Raw genomic sequence first — 22,128 nt, 5'->3', positions numbered from 1 at the left:
GGTTTGTTTACATGAATATATCTTGTTACTGCTTGGAGATGTCTAGATGTACACACCATGACTCCAAGATGTAACAGGAATCAGAAGCTGTCATTTCTGGGTGCAAGAGAAAACATGACTACAGTCAACAGTGTAGTGAGAAAGATTGTCTTGGTGCATGTGAGTCTATAGTCAGACTATTGAAAAGCTGGGGTTTCAACCCCAAGCCCCAAGTTAAGGCTGACATGTGGGTGATTCCCACAGCCCTTCCCAAAGGGGGGTGAGTTTCCCTTTAGGCTTCCCCCCAGGGTGGGGCCGGCCTGGCAGACAGAGCCATTGGGTAAATGAGCCCCAGGTGTCTGCAGTGAGTAACCCAAGGTCAGGGGTCCCACGCAGGGATAAAAGCTGGGACCCCTTGCAGGCAGGGGCAGTGTCTGTGTGTGAGGTGGGTGCCCTGTGCAGAGTTCCCTGTTGGGGAAGGACCTCCTGCCTCCCTGGGACTGGGCTCCAGTCAGGTCTGGCTTTTGTAAACTGGGCTGTGTAGAGATTGAGTGTGTGGCTTCCTTGGTCTGATGTGTTTGGCTTGTTGACTGGGTTGTCTCCCGTCCCTTCTATGGGAGACTGCATGTCACCATTTATTCCACCCATTGTTGGTCGTGTGGTGTTGTTGTTGGGGTCAGTGGGATTGATGTCGATTATGTATAACCTGATTGACTTGTTTGTACCCCCAGTGCTCACCCATGTACTGACCCTTTTGTGTCAAATACAGTTTGGTTATTGGTTCATCTTTCTGCTGGCTGTGTCCTTTATGCTAGGTCTGATAATTAGCAAAACAACTAGTCACCTGTCATCATGACTACTGCCATCTCTCAGTCCTCAGACAACCCACTGGAGGTCCTATTGTTCTCGTTGTGACAAATATCCTACAGAGTAGCAGACTGAATTGGTTCATTCTATTGAAATGGGGAACTTTTCAATTTATTATTTAAACTCCTGAACACAGGCTTGGCATACAGCATTAAACAGAAAAGGATGAGAACTGTCTTTCCCTCTTTGAATGTTTTGTGAATAACTGTATTTGATGGAGTCTTACCTGAAGTAAGGATATGTTGCCAACCCATTGCACCTGATAGAAAATTTCCCATTGACTTCACTAAACTTTGGCGACCCAAAGGAATGTTACAGCAGTAAAAAGCTACTATTGTACAATGGCCTCAAGTTTCTTCTGTCAGTGAACATTTTCTGTACACAAATTAGTATTTGTTAACTTCCAATGAGAGCCATATGTTTGGAACGCATCTAATATACCTGCTCTCACAAAGAAAACTCCTGCTCGGCCGTTCAACGTCACCCAAGCCACTGCTGGTCCAGGCCAGTGGCAGATCTCCTGGGCTATATTCCTTCTTAATCATACAGTGATTGGGAACTCCGGAAGGTTAAACTAGCACTCCTTAGAAATGTGATATTCTGCAACAAAGGACATACTTCAGTCTTTTATTTATCCCAGGGCTGTCGTGACATAAAAGACATGTGCAGCCTGATGAAACGGGTAACACTCCACTGACTCACATGGCTGAGTTCTAAACTCAGCCATGCTGAGAACTGAAATGAAGAGCATACACCTTTAGGGAAGAAAAAAATCTACTTCTTAAGTCCAAATAGCCTTATGAAGAATTATTCCTGAGCTCAGCTTACCGCTTACTAGTAATTTTTCCACCATCTCAAATCCTACATCAGAAGAATTTCAGGCTGTGACAGATATATGTAGGTTAGATATAGATATAGATTAACCCATTTGCAATTATCAGTCATTATTATTCAAAAACTTATCACTTATGCACACATGATATGGTTCTGCAGAATGAGGACATAATTTTATTGAGTTATAGATGGGGAAAAGGCATAAATAATACAGGTAATGCACATTTTTGAAATAGCAATATAAACATAAACATAAAAATGTTCAAGTCAAAGTCACTTGAAAAATTAGACTACTCTTCAGATGCATTCTAGACTTGTTATGTACAACATTTTTACGCTAAAAGTAGAAATACAAACTCCAGAGATGCAACACATCTCAAGAATACAAAATAAATAAAGATGAATGCAAACAAAAGAACAAATACTCAAATCTTCTTCCAGAATGATGAGAAATTTTGTTATGGAGGGACCATGTTAGAAGATGCCCAATCTATGACAAAAACTCATTTATGTCCAAACAAAATCTCAAGTAGTAAAGTCTTCTTGTGCCTAGGAGTGAGTTCAAAGCATTTAAACTTTGATGGGATCCCTGCACACTCCTTTTGTGGTGCTGAATAATTCCTCTGCGAGAGAAACTTCCAAGCAGAACAGATTTTCAACAATTTGAATGAAGAAATCCAACTCACTGACAACATATGCTTGATGGGGACATCACAGTTATTTATCCAGGAGAGAATTTTTTGGCAGCTTCCAACCCAAGACGACTTGAGAACAAGGAATAAATGGGTTTGGTTTCAGTCTCTGCAGCAGTGTCTTCCTAATGGTTAGTATCTGCAGGAGGAAAGCAATCAGACTTCTGTAATGCAAAAAGCTATAGCAAATAGCAAGAGAAAATCATTAGGCTCCACACCGGATATAGAACTGTGGCTTAGAACCACGTGAAAGATGCACCAGAATTTCACTTTCCTTTCAAGGGTGTTAACATTGAGTGACACCAAGTACCATCAATGGTTTTCCTGTTGGAAATGTCTTCTTCGTCAATTGGTTTGCATAACCTAATATCCTAAAGAAAAACAGTATCGTTTCCACTCTTACAGTTCTTGCAAATTAGATTGTTATGGTAGGTTGTTTTTTTTTTCTCTCCGGAAAAATAGGTCAGTTCCCCTGCAGTAACAGACAAAATCTGGGGCCTACATTTCTGCTTGCAATGAGTACGCTGAATGCAACCACCCCTTCAAGCTCAGCATTTGCACCTTGAACTGGCTACTTCAACTGGGCAAATGACAATTTGCAACAGACAGATCTCCCCTGACTTCAGAGTTGAACCAAGGCCTAAATACTTAAGCCTTTTTCTACTTCCAGTATCCCTCTCTGAAAATATGGACCATAAATATCCTCTCCCAGGAGATTGGCCCTGGAACTTTACTGGGCTTAAAGTTACGTTCAAACAATGTCCTAATAAAAACAGTGGCTATTGAATAGTAAATAAAACGTGTTCCAAGGATATCAAAACATGATTACAATGACTTCTATTTTTGTAAAACTTCAAAAGTAAATGTTTTTTTTTCTTTACGTATTGGAAAATAAAAATACTTGATATACAAGAATAAGTTAAATAGATGGAAATATAAATGTAAAAAATAACAGAAGATTGCTTAAGAACAGTATTTAAAACCAGAAAACATATTCCCAAGTAGCTTGCCAGGCAGCCTCTGTAAGACAAAATAGAAAAAAAAAAGATTACGAAAAAAGGGATTTTTCTACTTGTTTCAACTTAGTGTGATCAAAGAAATTGGTTTCTGACTGTATAGACCATGTATATGGTCTATACATTGGTATTCTGACCATAACTGCATACCTAAACCATACTGCTTTACACACACGCCTGCCTTAAATCAGGTGATCGTGATTAAACAGTGTCTTTTTTCGGTGTGTGCACAAATGCTTCTCTTCACCAGGCAGCCCTGAAAGGCCAAAGAGGAGGGAGAGTCCTACAAAGACATTCACATTCCAAACGCTGTAACATTGGGACCACACAGCCACCTCACTGCTTGGCAGAGAAGGTTGCCATCATTTGTTTGTATGTTCCCCAGTTCTGGCAAAGTTTTCCACAGTCCTGACAAAGCCTGAAGGTGACTTACATGAAAAAAAAAAAAAAAAAAGCAAAGTGAAATCTCTTTGAAATATTCTGAACTGAATCTGTGCGAAATACAATAAACATTTCTCCCCACTCCCAAATAACAGACACAGTTTCTATCAAAAGAACTGTCTATGTGTTAATCTGCCAGAGCTGGCACGCTTTGAAGTTAAAGGAAAAAGCTCCTGCTCTCTTTATGATGCCCAGATTCCTGACTGTATTGAAAAATAACATCATAATAGGCTTCCTAAGCTCCAAATAGCTCTCTGAAGATCACTGTCTTGCTCCAGTGATTATAGGAGATGTCAAGGTGACTGGGTGAGACACTTTATTCAAATACTTCAAACTAGCTGAGCTGAAAATAAGAGCTCCCTAGAAGGGCTCCGAATTTGGTTGCGAGTGATCTCAGAATGAAGTTTAGCCAGGACAGAATGGCAGATTTGAGTAGAAAAATAGGGGTTCACATTTCAAAATAAAACACCTGGCTTTTCCTCTGATTTTACTGCTTATACTTTTTCTACTTTTTTCCTACAGATTCATGTTATCTCGAATCAAAGTTGAATTTTATGTCAGTTTTCCATTATATTTTTATACTTTTTTTCTTTCTTTTCTCCTATTGAAGGAAGAAGAATTGAAAAAAGAAGGTTGGAAAAAAGAGATTTTAAGAGACATATAATTTTAATTTTTCAATAAATAAATTTATTAAATTAAATGAACTTGATGTTTTCACATAAAATATAAAAAATATGAAACTCACAGAAGCAGCATTCTGATACTCTTTGATTATATATTTTCTATTGCAGGAACTTCTTGATTAAGAATTTTCATCCAACTTAAAGGCACAAGTATTAGAAGTCCTTGCAATCTGGCACCCTGAGCCATAATCTTTCAGAGTAGCATAGAGAGATCTGTTTTGAGAAGTAGAGCATCTACAGTACAACATAATAGTATATGTAATACAAGCTAGGATAACACAGGGCAAGAGATTAATATTCTGCATCATACTGTGCTCTGTTATTTTTATCCTGCTGTTTCTTTCACTCACCATCTCATGACTCACACCCTCCCCACATTGGAATTTCTGTCTCAGTCTCGTGGCTCGCTGGTGTGTTACGGAAGACGATGCTGTGGAAAGCCATCTGGAGAATAGTGCTACTGCATGAGCTCCAGGTCGCTCTTAAAAACAAAGAGACAACATCACTTACTGATTTATCACATAACTGCTCTGACTATTGTAGCCTCTTTACCTCTTCAGCCAACTGTCTGCAGTATTTGCGAGGGTTGCAGTTCTTCCCCTTTTTAGAGCCTTGGTGATGTTGCTGGATAGAAGATGGCGAACGTGTTCCAAGTTACAGATAGTCACATGGAAAGCTGACACTGCACAAGCCTTCAGAAAAATTACAGGACTCGTCCTGTGAGGTGATAAAGGCCTCTTATGGGACAGGTTTAATGAAATTCAACATCAGTAAAAGAACTGTTCCTTACACATTTCTTCATTATCACCTCAGGGATGTGGTCTTCGATGCCACACTAGACAGATCATCAAGGATCTAAACCACAGTGACTCGCTGTGGGATGGGAAGGCCAGGTCACGAGGGGAATTAGATCTTATGTCCTAACTAATTCCATGCATAGCTACTGCGATCCAACATGTGGAACATCAAAAACCCAGTTCAGTCTGCTGCTGTATAATCCTGCACTCAAACTTAGAGTGGACTCAGTTTCCCAAGTGCCTAGGCTCTGGCCTCTGTTTAAATCCAGAAGTAACACGGTGTTCACTAGTTAGGAACCTAAATTCGACCACATCCCAGAAATCAGGGTGAGCAGAGCAAGTATAATTATTTTCCTTACCCCTTAGTTGAGTGCTAAGAGACCTTGCTCAAGAATCCCAATTCCCTCCTTCATCTGCCTGCATCTGAACTTTCATCCCCACCTTCCTGAGGGCATTTTCTAACCAATCAGAAGCCAAGATCGCAGAGGGTTCATGCTTGTTCATATAAACAAACAAATATTCCCTAGGCTAGAGGAAGTACTTCAATACCATTTGAATCAGCAGTTGGACACCATAGTCTCTTTAAAAAAATATTCTTACCAGAAAACAACTGGTAAGTCTCAGGCTAGAAGGTCATATTTTCTCCTTTTTTTGCCCTGTCACTTTGAAAAATGAACTTCACTGGAAGGAGTCAAAGAAGCCATGTCCACAGAATATGTGCATCTTCCCCAAAAAAAAGGCATTTATGTGGGGAAAGGGGAATAAAATCCTAACTCAGGGATGAGAATTCCACTCAGTAGCAAGAATCCCCTCGTGTAGGTACTGGAGCAATGAACTCTCCGAGACCTTAGTGTGTATCTAGCCAAAGTAATCTGCCTTTTTTACGCTGCACTGGCAGGTAGGAGTCATCTTGGTTCTGGAATAAGGTTAGCAAAAGGATCATATTTGCTCCATTGTGTTATTCCAGCTTTCACAGAAAAATGTACCCAAACATCTCAACTAGCCCTTCATCTCATGCTTTTAGATCGCCCGGCCTCCTGCTTTCGTCAAATCTGGTTATACAGCTAACACCAGAAATCATAAAGCATGCTGTATTTCTGTGACTGTTTTGTTCTCCAAGTTTGCCCTGGGTCAGACTTCCTATCCTGTCACCTCAAGTCCTGCATGTGGATTTCTGATGGTGACTAAGGGAATAGTCAGTGAGTCTTTTTTTTTTTTTGGTGAAGTAGCCTAATCCAGCAGAGACACTTTGCTGCTCAGCATCCAGATGCCAGCTTAAGTCACCCGTCACTTCCTCTGTTCTCTCTTCTTGTCCATTCCCAACATAATTATCTGACTGCAGGGCAGCAGATGGGCATGATAGGGAAGGAAGACTGAAGGCTTGCACATCCATGCCACATTCAAAAGTCAGGTCTTCCCTGAATCCAAAGGGCAACAGCTTCCCTCAGCTCACCCTCAATCTAGAAATGTGACCTCAACACACCAGTCATGTCATTTCTCTCAGACAATTTCTCCAGCTGAAGGACAATCAATGCAAGAGCCTGAGGAGAGCCTGAGGAGGATGTGATTAGTGACCTGAAATGAAGCCTGTGCAAACTGCAGTAGAAGCTTCCACTAGTATCTCTTCCACTAGAGTCAGCACCTCAGGACAACAAATGCTGCTGCAGTTTGAAAGATGATTAATAAAAAAAATAAATTTAAAAAAAGAGCTAAAGGGAATTGGAGCAGCCAGAGAAAATCTTGTTAAAGCAGCAGTGTCCTGCTGTGAACAGCTGTGAGCTTTCTGTTCAATAGACAGGCTCCTTGGTACTACTGACTTAAACGAGTTTTCACTTGTCAAACTCATATCGGCAGTCCTTTAGAGTAATGTTTGACCTCAGCTGCAGCCTCTTGTCCTGAACCTGTATTTGTGTGCAGCTGTCCTAAGCTGACTGTATGAATTAAGTGGGACTCACAATATCTTACTTTTCAGCTTTGTCTTATCATCTGAGAGGCACAAAAGGCCAGAAAGCAATTGCTCAGAACAGCCAGGAAACCACTTGTAAAGAGGAGCTCTCCATGCACATGAGGGTGGCATTGTGTCCATGCACTTCCTCCTGCTCGTCTCCTCCAAACACAAGGAAAGGAAGATGCATGGGCACAGTCGCATAATCACAGAATCATCTCGGTTGGAAAAGACCTTGAAGCTCCTCCAGTCCAACCACTGACCTAACATTGACAGTTCCCAACTCCCCCAGACCCCTCAGCGCTGGCTCAGCCCGACTCTTCAACCCCTCCAGGGATCCCGGGGACTCCCCCCCTGCCCTGGGCAGCCCATTCCAACGCCCAACAGCCCCTTCTGCACAGAAATGCTTCCTCATATCCAGTCCATTGTGTTGTCCCTCAGACAGGGTTTGTTACCCGGTGTGCAAAAAGCCAAGCTTACACACAGAGCCGAGATATCGGTTTATTCCGTATTTGTGCCAAGATGTGTGCTAGGGGGTAACTCCACAAAGATAGCACAACACACAAAAGAACTTCAAGGTATTTTTATCCACTTCAAACTGCACAAAAAACACATTTACTGCAATGACCATTGTTAGTTTCTTATCACTTTGTCCCTCATTGGTTAGCTATATTTAAATTAGCCTCACTTGCTATGTAAATTAGCACACGTGCTCCTAACAATTGTGGGGGCAGGTCTTCTTGGTCTTGAATTGAGTTGGTGGTCATGATCTCCCCCTGCTGCCTCTACCTTTCCCCTAGATACCACCGATTTTTGCTGACTTTGTGCTTCTCAGGCAGTCATCCAGCCTTTGGCACCTTCTGGGGCAGGATGTTCTCCTCTTATCAATATTTTAGCTCCTCTTCAAGGGTGTAGTTGTTAGCATGGCCTGCATTGTTCAGGCTTACACAATAAAGACTGATTAGTGGTCTTTGTACTCGACAGGAAATATTGGTACAGGCTACAATTGTGCTTATGTGCAGTCAGCTGGTATATGAGATAAAACATGGAACTTTCTCAGTGGTGAACCATCTTCTTTGGAGGATGTTAGGTCCTCAGAAGAGACATTTTTCATGAAAACATGTCTGTTTCTATTCAGAGTTCTCTGGGAAAGGTTTTCTGAGATGGGAGACAGCCTCTTTTACCACCTCTAGCAGACAATAACTCTCAGTTCCTACAAGATCGAGCAGGCTGGTCTTGAAACCTCTTTTTGATAGCTGCTTGTATGTGGCTGATGGGCCACAAGGGCACCGTAGGCTGACAGACCACATATCCTGGATGGTAACTGTACAATTTTTTTTCTGAACCAGCCTAAGCATGTTCCTGACTAAAACAATGCAAAGGGCGGTCTCACTTCATGTGACTTCACAAGACACAGTGAACGCTATCAAACATACAGCAGATCACAAAAGAGAAATTCCCAAGGGAGGATTTGTGTGTTTTGCCACATTCTTGGATGCAGCATTCAGCAGACCAAGTGAAGGTAGCCCTACACTATTCTTCGATAAATATTAGGCACTGGGTGGTATTGCTTGTGGGGGAAAAAAAAAAGTGCAACAGTAGAAATCCAATCCTTTAGTGGATATCCCCTTGGAATTTTAAGGGGACAGTTCAACCCCCAAGTTGGCAGCATTCTCATGAGGGATGAGAACCTGAGTGTCTAATGTTGATTATAGACCTGAATCTCTCATGCTAATGAGGTGTGCTGTCCTCCTTTCATCTCACATGAAAAATCATACGGTTGGAGTTTATGGAGAAAGGAAAACAGAAATTAATGGGTGGGGAATACAGTACGTGGTGAACTCTGATGTGGGTCATAAAGGACTTTGGTGAACTGGCTGTCAAATAGAGAAACCCACAGTTTTTTCTCACTACTTCAAGCCTTCAGGAGGTTTCATTCATCTCTGATAGCCTGAGTCATCAAGACCAAGGCCCTTCCCCTTCCTGATCATTCAGTGAGAAGGTCAGTGAAGCTCTGATTTCTAAGACTGTTGGTGTGTGTCGATACAGCCTTTTAGTTTGAATAGTTACATCCTTACCTGAAAAAATGTTTTTTATCACTGTTAAACCAAAAAGCCATGCAAGTACTTTTCTAAACTCATTCCATTTTAATCCTACGCCTGGGAAGTTTCATCCTTATCTGCTAGTGGATTTCCCATACTGATTTTAAACAAGATTTTTAGTATGGATTCTAGAAAAAAAAAATTAAAATGGTATGATTTTCTTTTAGTGATTCAAAAAGAGGAGCTGGGACTTAGAAGGTAAACTAAATCCTAAACTATATATAATCACTATAATTCCTGGATAGCGTTCATCAACTTGGCTAACATCAGCACACTACAGCCCCTGTAACTGCATCTTCATGACAAGTGGAGGCCCACCATTAGATATAAATGTTATCTGGCACTGAAAACAACAAAGAAGGATGTTAGTTCCTCGCTTAGTTCATCACTGGAAAGCACTTAAAGTTACTGATGCAAGAATACAGCCTTAAAGATAAAACTGAATCTTTAAAGTGCAAAAATTTTGCCTTGAACATGAAGTGTAACCAGTTTCAAGACTAGTACTATATTTGGAGCAAGAATTAACGGGAATGGAATCTGCAAAAACCAATCACTACTTGATATTTCAGCACCAGAAGTGTGTGAGATATTTCTTCATCTTACAAAGAGTTTCTGTCCTAAGAGGAAAGGTTCATAGTTGGGTTTTTTTTTTCAAGAAACTAAAAGTAAGTTTTTGGCCTTACCATTATTAACTGTTTTATGTAACTTTTATACTTATTCTGTCCATGAATGAATTAGTTGCCAATCTCACTGTATTTTAAGTAAGATCAGCACCAGACAGAGAGCAGACTTGCTTATAAAGGGGTTTTATCAAAAGAGTAATTCAGCAAATATACTGCTGAAACCCAGTATTGATATTGAAAAGTCTCACAAATTTTCCTTAAGAAATTATCTGATGCTGTGGCAACTGGATTCAGTTTTAACTTATTGACAGACACGAGTATCCTTTCCTTGAACTGTGCTCTGTCTAAAATAGAACACTGAGCTCAGTTCTGACCCCCGTGAAGTCAGTGGCACTGCGCCAGGTGTCTTCAACAGCATCGGGACGGGGACTATTGTTTTTAATACAGACATTGGCAATTGCCTAAACTGCACACTTTGCCTGGCATGGTAAGGTTTAGATTAGCTCCTTCATTTCCATGCATGCAGTTTAATTAGATCAACCCTGATGATAGTTCAGCAAGATGAGAGCGATCATTCTGAGGCATCACTTTCCCTCTGTTCCTGCTTCTACGCAGACTCTGCAAGGGCAGACTTTTTCCTCTGTGAGCTGCGAACGTAGACACGGAGCACATTCACATCAAAAAAAACCACAGGGTTTGCTGAAATGACACCAGCTCCCTTCATACAATGTAGTATCAGGTCAGGTTCCTGGTCCTGCAGCTACCAGTTTGTCTGTTTTCAAAGATAAATTCAGTCTGGCAAGGCAATGTTGAATCTGACAGCATGGAACTTCAACAGGTGTTGCTAGAGCCTGTAGGAAGTGTTGTCTCTCGGAGCCTCACGGAGGCTGTCAAACCTAGCAGGACAGCTTGGTGAGGCACTCTTGCTAACGGCTTTGGTAGCTGTACGAAGAACCAGGCCATTCACAAATTGGAAAAGAGCAAAAGATGAAAGCATGTTTCAGGAGAATGACACACACCCACGGCCCAGACACACAGTTTTACTTTCACTACAACACCTGAACATCTCAGAATTAAGATTATTGCGCTCAGAATGGCTAACAGAGACAGTCAGTGCCCAGCGGAGTCCTTCATCATTCACTGTCATTCCTATTAATTTAAAGCACCCAGCCGTCTAGCTTGGCCTTCTAAAATCTACTGAAGGACAGCAAAGATCCCAGCAGGTCATAAACTTCTGGTTCATATTCCACGGACAGTTTTCTAGCGAATGCATTAGTCTTTTGTTCCTGTGAAGTCTGCACCTGGTTCAGGGAAGGTTGATGTCCACTCAGTGACATAGCTGGTGTAATCATGGGAGAAGACCAGGCAAGGGTCCCCAGTGATCTTGTTTCACTGTGTATTTACATCTTCTCTGGAAAAGTGTGGGAGACAGGCCAACGTCGACTTGCTTCTCTCCCACAGAAAAGTGGAAGTGAGATAGAGTAGCCTGCAAATGCTCAATTTATTTATAGCAGTTGGGACAAAAAGGAATTTTGAGAGAAAGAGAAAAGAGATAGATGAATACACACCAAAATGGGCAGTGAAACTTGCAGCTGCATAATTTGCAAAGAAAAAAAATCCTTACATGTAGATCTAAGTGTTTGTATATGTTTCGAAAAAGGGCTTGAGCACCTCTAGGTGTGTCTATACACGCCATTTAAGAAGCAGCTAGCTCAAATATTCAACGTTAACGGTTAAATCTGAATCAGCCTGACACTTGCTACAGTCACCATTCAAGAGACGTGGCTGCCACCACCTCGGGTCAGTGCTCTACTTCAGTTCCTGAAAAAGACCACCAGTGTAGACATGGCCTTCATCACCTGCAAAGTGAAGGCTTGTGAAACGCTACGAAGATGCTAGGGAGCATGCGGGAAGGAGAATGAAGCTGAAAATGTCGCGTCATCCTTACGTTAACGAGTGCATCAGCCCCTTGTGAGATCCTCTGTGCAGCTTTAGATGCTGGAGCTCTAAACAGAGGAGAAGGCTTACTGGAAATGTTGCAGAGCATCTGTAAACTGTCATACTGAAAGTTGTTAGACAGAGTGGGTTATTTGCCTTATAAATAAGAAGACTGGGCAAAATGTATGCTATATAGAACCTAGTAAATCAGATAGGCTTGGACTTTCTGTTCTCTGGAAAAAAAATAAAAAGAAATCCAGGGACAGCTACCAATATATGACAAAAAATTTTAAAAAGAGGAAAAGGAATGACTTTTTTACACAAAATGTCATTAAGCTATGGAACTTAGTGACATGGGCAATCATACAGGCCAAAAACTTAACTGGATTCCAAAGGGACAGGACACTTATAGGAATATGCAGATTATACAGTTATAAACTACACATTATAAAAGCATAGAATAGATTGCTATTTCAGTTTTCTTTTCAAATTTATATTAGCGTGGCATGCTGTGATGCTACACAAGGTCTTTAAACATCAGTTCATGACTTGTAACCCCTCAGATAAGTTTTCTTAAGGAAAGTCCAAAAGTCCTTTTTGCCTCAAATTCCTTCTACTTTCTGCAGCTCCATTTTTTCCAGGTTAAGCGTTATCTACTGACAGTGACATTATATAATGCCATGTGACGCCTTTCTAGAGAGCACAGAAACAGACTGAATTATTATTTAGGCTCAGAGCTGACAGTGAATAATAATCTCATCTTCACCCTTTTTCAAAGTGTGTTCTCTGTGATTTTTTTTTCACTAGTTCAGGACAAGGCTCAGACCGACTGCTGCTCTCTCCAACTAGCAGTGGGAAAATTTACCCAAAGCAGCAGCAAAACTATTTGAGCCTACATGTGCCGAAGCCAGTTGCAGAATTTCCATTTGATTCTACAATAGAGGCCATCAGAGTCCAAACACAATTTGAATCCAATAAGGGTGGAGCAGGCATCTCTGGCTCAAGTTCCAGTCATCAGCACGCTTTGCAGCTAAGAATGGTAAAGGGTTTTTTTCATACTTTATAGGATTTAGTTACTTTTCATTCAATGCGTATGAAATTTGATAAGAGCTATGATATATCTGCATATTCAGCAGCACAGGTCATTCTCAATGCCATCTGTACTTCATCATGGGTGATACCAATTGATACCAACACCCACAGATGACAAAAGGAATTTAGCACCTAAAAAAAAAAAAAATATATATTGCTCAGCATCTTGTTGCATTGTTTTCTTTGCCTACAGCAGATTATAGAGATGGCATGTCTGTCTTCTAATGACTTTCAGTGTCTTTCCTGACTTCTCAGATGACTTTTAAAAACGGGGATTGTCTACCTAGGGAAAAACCATGTTTATTCTGGTTAGCCCCTGCATAGTCATTCTCCTTTAAAATAATAAAGATTGAATTTGTTTCAGTATCCTGAAGTGGACTAAGTGACATATGTGATTATTCACAGAGGAGTAGGCTCCATTTCAAGTCATCGTACTTCAGATCTAGCTGCTTTTTTTTTTTGTTCATTGAGATCACGCTTCCCAAGTGTTCCCATGTAAACGAAGTCTTACAGCTTTAGAAAAATCCAATCTCTGATGCTCTTCCTCTACAGCAGGAAAATTGCTGTAAATTCCTGATTGTAAAGTCTGAAGAGCCCCAGTAATGTCCCTGTTACATATGCTACATTTTCCCCCAAACAAATGTAGCTGCACCAAAATAGGTCAAAATTCTGCAATAGAAACTGCAAGATGATTCTCAGAACATACATATGTTGTGTCAATGCCCCAGATACACTCCTGTTCCCAAATACCTTATGATTTATCACCTATGGGTATAACAAAATGTAAGGTTCCACTATTTGAGGATTTGCCTTTTGGTTGGTGTTTTTTTTGGTTTTGTTTTTTTTTTTTTTTTCTGGAAAATATGCTTCTGTAAGATATTCCTTGCCTTTAGCCTGTGTACTTATAGCATTATTTTGAAAAGCCACTAGGCAGATGGTCCCCAAATGTGAGTTAATAACTTGTAGGTAGCTTTTGGGCAAGCTTTTTTAAATCCCTTCGTGCAAAATGATTTCACAAACTGCCTGCATGCCATTCTTTGGCTATTCTAGTAGACTGTTCCAAAATGGTCAAGAGAAAATGGCAGATTATGTTCTATTTGTTTTGCAGCAGACTGTTATATTTATTTTGCAGTGGTAAAATAATATAAAGGGAAATCAAATCATGCACAAGGCTTTTACTGAAAATTCTTCTAGACCCCAGAAGTCCTCAGTAAGTCTCTGCCCCTCTTCCGCAGCCCTTCTGCAGCATTTCTTACCATTCAAAATAAGGCTGCTTTTTGACAGAATAGGATAGGCTGAGTATTCAACAATCATGAGTTGGACTTCATAGCATTATAAGATTAATATAAAAATCAAATTTCCCATGTGGGTCCCTTCCTGTTTACCTTTGGCTTGTTAGAGTTAATGTGTATTTTACGCGGTATAAAGTTAGAAATACTGCCAGTGTCCAATATGGTGAGCATCTCCCAGTGTTTTTTGAACAGATTTCACAAGAAATCCATCACTCTACTGATCACAAAATGCTGCAGTCTTTCTTAACCATGTCAGCAAATCAAATGCCTTCTAATCCCCACACAGACCTGTCTGCATGTGAACCAATCAAGTTTAACTGCCTCGCCTCCAGGGTGATCCATAACTTCAGAAAATAAAATGGAAGAAGAGAAAATAGAGCGTTTGCAATTGGAAAGGGCCAACAATGATCATCTAGACCAATTGCCTGATCGCTTCAGGGCTGACCAACAGTTAAAGCATGTTGTTAAAGGCATTAGCCTAATGCCTCTTAAACACTGACAGGCTTGGGGCATCGACCACCTCTCTAGGAAGACTCTTTTAGTGTTTGTCTACCCTCTCACTAAAGGAATGCTTTCTAATGTCATGCCTGAACCTCCCCTAGTGCAGCTTTGAACCATTCCCATGTGTCCTGGCACTGGATCCCAGGGAGAAGAGCTCAGCACCTCCCTCTGCACCTCCCTCCCCAGGAAGCTGTAGAGAGCGATGAGGTCGCCCCCCAGCCCCTTCTCTCCAAACTAGGCAGCCCAAAGTCCTCAGCTGCCCCTCACAGGACGTGTCTTACAGCCCTTCCACCACCTTTGTTGCCCTCCTCTGGACACAGTCAAGGACTTTCAGATCCTTCTGAAAGTGTGGGGCCCAGAACTGCCCCCAGCACTCAAGGGGAGGCCGCGCCAACGCTGAGCACAGCGGGTGATCACCTCTCCTGGCCGTGCGGTGCTGGGTGCATCCCAGGATGCAGTTGCCCTCTGGGCTGCCAGGGCACACTGCTGGCTCATGGTGACCCTGCTGTCAGCCAGCACCCCCAAGTCCCTCTCTGCAGGGCAGCTCTCCAGCCACTCCTCTCCCAGTTTATAATTTTGCCCAATGTTACTCCATCCCAGGTGGCGAATCTGGCATTTTGACTTGTTAAATTTCATCCTATTGATGCTCCAGTCTATCCAGATTCCTCTGCAAGGCATCTTGTCCCTCAGTAGTCAACAGCAACTCCCGGTTTGATATCATCAGCAAACTTGCTAATGGTGTATTCAACTCCTGCATCCAGATTATTGATAAATATATTGAACAGAACTGACCCTAGATTTGAGACCTGAGGAAACAGAACTTTGGCCCAAGGTATTAAAAAAAAAACAGCTAAGAGCTCCAAGTAGATAGTTACAGCGAGGGAATTTCTTCCACAGACACAGCAAAACAAACTACCATAAGGGACCAGGGAATAACACTTCCTTTGGGATAGGGCCAAAGTTTGAAGGATAAAGAACAAACTCCAAGATTTACTTTCTTCTCAGAAATGACATATTGCTAATACATATGTATCTATATTTTCTTTTAAAAAAAACCCAGCTGCTTCACAGCTCTCATGAGGACGGGCTGAGAACCAATATATGAGGGCTATTAGCCACGTTTCTTATGGCATCCTTGGAAGGGGTTCATCCACAGAATCGGTGCTGAACGCAGTATAAGAATGTAAATAAAACAGATTGCATTGGCTAGACCAGAAGGGTAAAGTCTAGTGATTAGAGCGATAAACATGTTTGCAGATAACACAGAAAAGTACATGTAACAGCTGTACTGCTAGACAGCAATAGACAGTTATTTTGGCTAGGTGCACCTTACAGTTTCATTTTGGTTTATGACTGTAAAACATGGGCAAAAAGTGTGAAGACATGGTCCTTAAAATTAAGGTATTAACCTCCCCACCAGGCTATGTGCCCTCTCTCCTGCACCCCAATACTGTGTGATCTGGAAAAAGCTGTTTAGAGCCCAGCTTTCCAGGTCCAGTCTTAACCACAGTATAGTAATAAACTTTGCTTCCTGTCCATTCTCAAATAGGCCAGAAAGTCCTATAGCAAATACAACCGGTGGGTATAATATGTATGGAGAGTTGGTTAGTGAGTAGGGAGGAATCAACCAACTCTTTGCAGAGTGTCTTATGCTTAGAAAAGCAAATAGGATGAGCTATTACTCAGCTCTGGGAAGTAGAGGAGCTGCAGCTAGTACTGCCGCTGTGCAGAGCTGCTAAGGGGCGTGCAAGCCAATCCACTTAAACCCAGTCTATTTAAAGTCCAATAGTAAAGATCCAGTTTTCTTGTAAACACTTTCCTCTGTCCCTCCTACCCCTCCAAGCTCACCACTGCAATGCAGCAGAAAAGGATACGAGCTTTAATTTCAAGGTTTTGTTTCTTGAACTGGTAAAACACCAGGACGGCATGAGATGGACCATGAGGAACTTGACCCCAAATGCACTGAAACCAATCAACTCTCCTTGTCCCACCTCCCCAATTACAACAAACTTCAGAACACAAGTTCGAAAATGTCTGAAAAATCAAAGTACTACTAGAACTGAAAGAACTCAGCCTCAATATGAAAGGCACTGTTTGCCTTATTTCTAAGCACATCTCTGCTTCTTGCTTTTATTCTATAAATCCCATCTAACCAGTATTTGCTACACTTCAGAGAAGTCATCTGTGAACATACCCGGGTTGACAGTGTATTTTATTCACCAGGTCTTTCCTGTTTTGATAGAGCAACAATTTAGGAGAGCCAACGCCACAGCTTTTCCTTAATAGAAGCAGTATTAACTCAGGTGTTTCCCCCACGCAGTCAACTACCTTTAAAGAAGTTGTAAAAAAATTTATTTTCTTCAAGGCTGGTGCCCTTTTGCCAAATTTGGTTGAAAATTGCCAAGAAGCTCAAAAGTTACTGGTGAACAAAAGAATGACTAAGAAAAAACTCTGTTTCCCTTGGAAACCACCAAACTCTCCTCCAGAATGAATCAGAGTGAATCCAGTTCAGTCCAACACACTGTTTTCTGTAAAGCTGATATAATCTATTTCTGTGGTGTTTCACGCAGAAGTTACAGAGCAATCCCACCAGCAAATGATGTGTGAAAATAGCTCTATCTAAACTTCCCGCTACCACCAAGCCACGGTGTCCCCATGTGGGGACACGAGGCGGCCCAGGGAGCCCTGCCATGGCCAGAACACGCACTCCACAGCACAGAGCCACATCCACGCAGCCTTGTCAACACGTGAGCCTAAGGTAAACTGAGGAGAGGTGAGATGATGAGAAAGAGACTGCCGACTGCATCACAGCGAGAGCGTTGGGAGAATGATGGGGTGCAAGGCAAGAACAAGGAGAGCGGCTGCTCCTGTGGAGTTGATCCTCCTGAGCTGACCCATGGGGCAACTCCGCGGATTCTGCGTCTCACAGAGGCAGCCGCTGCCAGTCAGCGGGCTGGGCTCAGCACTGAGCTCAGCTGGAGCTGCAAGGCCCTGCCACTCACTGAGCACTGTTTTGCCTCAGTGAAAAGCACCAGCTCCTGGCTCCAGGCTCCTGCTGAGATCCAAACTCAACAGAGCCAGCAACTCAGCGGGAGTCGGCTGTAGCCCTGGATATAGACCCAGGCAATCTGTTCTCAGCAATATTGCACCCTCCGAGCACGTCCTACACTGGTTTAACCCCTGTACAACCTCCAGTTCGCTTAGGGTGGTCTGCTGCTCTTCGAGGGAGGGCAGCACTTGACCTGCTCTGTGGGAAAGCCTACTATCTGTTAATGAGACATTTGCTCTGATGAGGCAGTTAAAATGAGCATGCTGCAAAGCCTATAAAAATTATTGACATTCATAGCACCATTAATCAGCGGCACTCATCTTCCAGATTCTACCATCTCGCTGTGAAATGGAAAGCTGCAGGCTTGATTCACTGCAAATCAGCTCAGCTCTACGCTGTTTTGTCCCAGTCACGTCAGCACCAAACTGGAAGGAACAGCCACAGATCAGGCAGATTTGTCTGAACCACTTTATTTGTTATCCTCACAGTTAAACCTTTGAAAATCCATTTTTTGCCAGGATCTTTTGCTGCAGTTGTTCCTCCCTTTGGGAAAGATGCTAATTGGCTGTTTATCATCTGCTGAGAAAGGGGAATTGAGTATCACCTGAATGAGTCACAGGCTGCAGGAATTCACTCCTGCCCTTTCCTTAAACTGAGAAGGCATGCACAGCACACACCTGAGTAGAGACATTTCACGAGTAAGGCTTCTTTTCAGTAGAGGTACCTGGCTCATGTTTCCTGTTCAACAGAGACTAAAACTTTACAGAATCAGCCGCTGGCAGCACTCCCAGGATATTTTTCCATTCGCACATATTTCTAAAAATGTCAACGCCAGTCTAACCATTCTCATCTGGGAAGCCTGACATCAGATGTACATTAGCCCAGGAAAAAAAAAAAAATCCAAAATGCAAGTCCCTTCTAAAAAGGAAAACAAATTCAAAGTATGTTACATTGGCTCCTGCCTCTGAGCTCTATGCAAATAACAGGAGGAAATTTTACAGTATGATTTTACACCCATGACAATTCAATTAGAAAATCAGACGAGGGAATAGTATGGGTTTCAGGGATGAGAAGTGGATGGTATGTGAGATTCTTATTCAGGCCTAATTCCTGTATGTTTAGGTTCGTTACCTAACAGCTGACAAAAAAAAAAAAAGTCTCAGTTAGGGCCTTAAGAGCCATGCTTGCTTTGCAGTCCTGGAATTAAAACCAGACAGCTAAACAACACTACATCTGACTGTGGGAGAGCTTCCCCAGGGAGGAAGCATTTTGGCTTGAGCATTTTGTTCCAGTCATCAGTCTGATTATTTTCTCTTCCAAATTTGGACCCTTCACACACCTTCCCAGCATCACCTGCTGTGCCCGAGAAACTAGTATAGACGAATGCTGCCATTTTGCAAGCTGAGTTTGGGCAATAAACAGTATTGTTTCCACACTGTCTTCTCCCCACAGCACATGCTGTCAGCATGCTATCACTGTAAAAGAAATCTCTATTTAACTCGGTCTGTCAAGACTCAAGGAAAACAAGGGGTATCACTGCGGCCCTTGAATCTGAGTAGGATTCCTGCAATGGGAACAAGAAGTTAACTTCAGTAGGACTGATCCATAATTACAGAGTGAACAGAGAGCAGAATGTGCTCCGGAAATATTTTAAACATATATTTTACTGTCCATTAATGCTGCAATAATGACTTTACAACTTCTCTCTCTAGGGAAAATTAAGAGAAAGGCCTGCTCCCCTTACTGTTTTGTTGGTTTTGTTCACTACTTCCAAGATGTGTTTGGCTCTTTAATTATATTTCTGCTTCTTTGCAAATCTACATGCTTTTTACATGTCCAATTTAAGTATGTATCCTGTCTCTAAATACTGAATAATACATAATTATGATAAACGGAGCTTTTAACCATACTTGTTGTTGACACAGACCTTAAAGACTGCTGCCCTGACGTAAAAAATTTCATTAGACTTTCCAGATGGTGGACCTCAGCATTCTAGATCACAAGTTCTGGTGGCCTTTGCTATAGTCACCTAAGACATGACCCCCCATACTAAGCCATCTGCCCACTCATCTGCTGGAGGAAACCCTCTCCACAGCAGAAATTCCTCAGCCAGCAAATTCTATCGTCCAGAACATTTGCCATCATCAAACAGGCCTTCAGCGCTCCGAAGTCTTGTCCTGCCACTCCTACTGAAGGATGACAACCTCTGTCAGAGGAGTGAGACAAAGGAGAAAACTGAGTCATTAGAAGGACTGTGTTCAGGGGAAGGTCATATGGGATGCTTGTGTATACAAAAACTAAAAAATGAAACCCCATCATTACGTTCACCTGTCCTTAATGGTCACTTCAGAGGGACCTGCTTCTTACCCACTTGTTGGGGTGGTTGACAGCATTAACGTCTTATGTTATTGAAGTTCGAGATGTTAAGGCCCTGGAATATCACAGTCTCAGAAAGATTTCAGTGGAAGTTTATTTCTAGACATGCACTCTTACTTCTCAGTCTGACCGAACTTAACTAACACTCTAGTCCCTGGGGACCACAGAAGAGCAACTGCTGGCTTGTGGACTCAACACGAAGTTAGAGGGGAGTTCTAGTGGTGGTCCACTTCCTGCCCATGCTGGGTGAGCCATGGTTTCTACAGCACAGGAAGCAGTAATACAGTTACACATGCTTGTAATAGTTTTGCCTCCAGTATTACACCTGAAATACCAGTGCTCCGTAAGGGAAGCACGGTGATGCTTTCAGACCAGTCTTCACTTGCATGCACTTCTTTCTGAGGCTATCTCAATGGATTTGGAAGTAGTCAAAGCCACATGGAAGCTAACAGTGCTGACAAAGTACATACTTGTTTTGACCTTTAGTTACTCCCCTTTCAGGCTGCAGTTAGTTTAGGAACAAATTATCCTTTTAGCATGGATGCAAAGGGAAGTAAACGTTGACCCACAGTGTAAACACCACGGACCAAGACCAAAGGGCCTCGTCCATGTTAGGTACAGGTCAGGCAAACATCTGCAGAAGATCATTTAAGTGATGCTGACCACTTCTTTGGGAAGAAGGCTGGCCTCAGTGAGATCTCTTCAGGTTTCATCTTGCTTGAATTTCTTTGCATGCAATTAGGAGTGCCTTCCCATGCCCTCCCTTTTTAAAAAATATATATATATATATATATATATATATATTCTGGTTGTTTTCTAGTGCAGCCCATCAGATAGCAAGAACAGGGGATGCACTTGGCCATCAGGGCCTCAGCTGCGTCACAGGTCCTAAGCAGAATTAGAAGATGCAGTGACTGAAACACAAGGTATAGCCTAGTCTAGGGCTGTGCAAACAGGAAAATCAGTCAGTCAAAAAATAAAGCAACACTATCCCGCTCTGTCAGATTCACTTGTGCTCCTCCATTTGCACTTAGAAAAGTCAGAGTTTTGCATGGTGACTTTTAGTATAGCTGCATATACATGAGCTCAGGTGAAAGCAGAATTGGATGAGAACAGAAATAATTGTGCTCAGTGAATAGAGACTGATTATTATTTAAGGTATGAAAGTACCAATAGGGGGAATGTGTAAAGCTTTTAAAATACTCCAAGAAATTGCCTGAGGACAAGCTGCCATGCAGCATCAAAGCAGGGCATACTTCTCAGCCCTAAGTGTGGAACTATCTACACTTGTCAGTTAAACAGTTCGAGGGAATGTTCCCAGGCAATTAATCACAATCAGCTATACTGTCACAGGCTCCTGGTCACACTTGTAAATCTGTACTAGAGAGCTCTCTCCCAAATACTTCCTAGGCACAATCTGGGAATTAGCACAAACCAGGAACTGAGCCCATTAGGCTGTCTGCCTCCGGCCACCTTGTTTTAGAGGCAGAGTCCAACAGTATGAACACAGGCTGTTTCATGCCAATTGGCCTCATTGCCAGAGAATGGTCCTGGGCATATTTCATTTTCTAATATAGATGCAGTCAGGATGTCTATGAGAATTCATATCTCCTCCTTAGTGGAATATCCAGCTTCCTTATTAAGAACACAACCTACCCCATTTTCCACTAGCAAGAAGCAGTGCAAATTCCATTTTGAAATGCAGAGTGTTTCCAAGCTTTCCAGAAGTGGTTTCTCTCTCATGCTCCAAAATGCTACTCAGCCTCTGCACCGTCATCAGTCTGCATCACCGAGATCCTTCTTACATGCCCTGTTATTCTTCCAGCACCTGCTTCAGACGGTTTCAATTCAGAACGTGAAGAAGACAGCTAAAATTTGAAGAAAGAAAAAAAAAAAAAAAA

At 42.1% G+C, this 22,128-nt stretch overlaps 1 long non-coding RNA gene across 5 annotated transcripts in view; it reads right to left on the bottom strand.

Moving 5' to 3' along the window:
* Nucleotides 1–732: 732 nt before the first annotated feature.
* LOC113490541 overlaps nt 733–22,128 on the bottom strand; it is a 28,858-nt gene continuing 7,462 nt past the window's right edge. The window contains exons 1-5 of one of the 5 annotated variants that reach the window (XR_003400258.1): nt 21,238–21,248; nt 14,590–14,593; nt 4,863–4,993; nt 3,724–3,816; nt 734–2,511 (exon numbers count right to left, since the gene is read on the bottom strand). This is a non-coding gene — a long non-coding RNA (uncharacterized LOC113490541). Of the gene's footprint in view, nt 2,512–3,723; nt 3,817–4,862; nt 4,994–7,274; nt 7,417–14,589; nt 14,594–21,237; nt 21,249–21,883; nt 22,080–22,128 lie in introns of those variants that run through there. The other 4 variants (XR_003400257.1, XR_003400260.1, XR_003400256.1 and 1 more) reach the window with 4 other exon arrangements.

The sequence above is a fragment of the Athene cunicularia genome (genome assembly GCF_003259725.1).
Source record: "Athene cunicularia isolate RWA chromosome 1 unlocalized genomic scaffold, athCun1 chr1_part2, whole genome shotgun sequence".
Taxonomy (NCBI): Eukaryota; Metazoa; Chordata; class Aves; order Strigiformes; family Strigidae; genus Athene; species Athene cunicularia.
Note: the sequence above shows the minus strand (reverse complement) of the source record. Positions and strands in the feature narration are given on the sequence as shown.